Below are 1,037 nucleotides of genomic sequence, written 5' to 3' on the forward strand. Positions count from 1 at the left end.
TAAGGAACCTAGACACAGTTTCTCTCTTGCCCCAAGCTGTGTATACTTCAACTTTAACCCTTTTAAACCAAGAGGCTTCAACTTGTAGTGGCATCCTGTTTTGCTTGGATTCTTTCTAAGTGACATTGTAAGTGACATTGTGGAGTGTAGCGACACACGTACAATTACTGTTTTATGCACAATATAAACTAGCAAATTGAGCTTATACAAGAGCCATGCCAATGCATATCCGATTTGGGTTTAATTATTATTAGTCCACTAATTAAACAACGTTAATTTGTTGGTGAGAGATAAAAACTTGTTTGTACGACTGAAAAATGATTTATACATTATTTCTTATGCCCTTTTGAACTCTTACAAGGTCGAGCAACTTTTTATATCAATGGCCCCTCCTTTCCCAACAATTAATCATCAAATAGGGAGGGTGAACCAAAATGAACGGTTGAGTTAATATCAAGTAGAGTGGTTAAAAAATACGGCCAAAACAGAATGCTCACATGGCATCTAAGATGTAATTGTAAATATGGTCTTTATGCTCTCTTCTGCTCTACATTTCAAGGGCTGCAAAAAGTTCTTCGAAGGCTTGGCAGTTTTGACAGCTTAATTATTCATACCAATAATGCATCCTGATTTCTTCATCTACTAGACTTCTAATCTTCAACCCGCTTGTATATCTCGTTAGCTCGATCCTTTAAATAAAAAACCAGATGCAACATAAGAGGATTAAAATATTTATTAACTTAACACAGAGCTTGAAACCTGAGGTTCATGACAAACAAAAGATATACAATTAAATACGATTATTATGGTAAAAATGACACATGAAATAACACACTACTCATCACAGAATGTGTTTTTCAACGTTAAATATGAATTATACATGCAAAGAAAGGCATAATACAAAGATCTAGTAATCCAGAGTTAAGAAAAGCATAATCATCCAAGAAACCAGGTGTTTTAGATGGAGAATTTCTGAAACTACGGTTCAGCCTTTGGGTTTTAGCATTGTGAAGTTGCTTCCTAATAAATAATGCTAC

The sequence above is a fragment of the Arachis ipaensis genome, chromosome B5 (genome assembly GCF_059453495.1).
Source record: "Arachis ipaensis isolate K30076 ecotype BB chromosome B5, ASM5945349v1, whole genome shotgun sequence".
Classification (NCBI taxonomy): domain Eukaryota; kingdom Viridiplantae; phylum Streptophyta; class Magnoliopsida; order Fabales; family Fabaceae; genus Arachis; species Arachis ipaensis.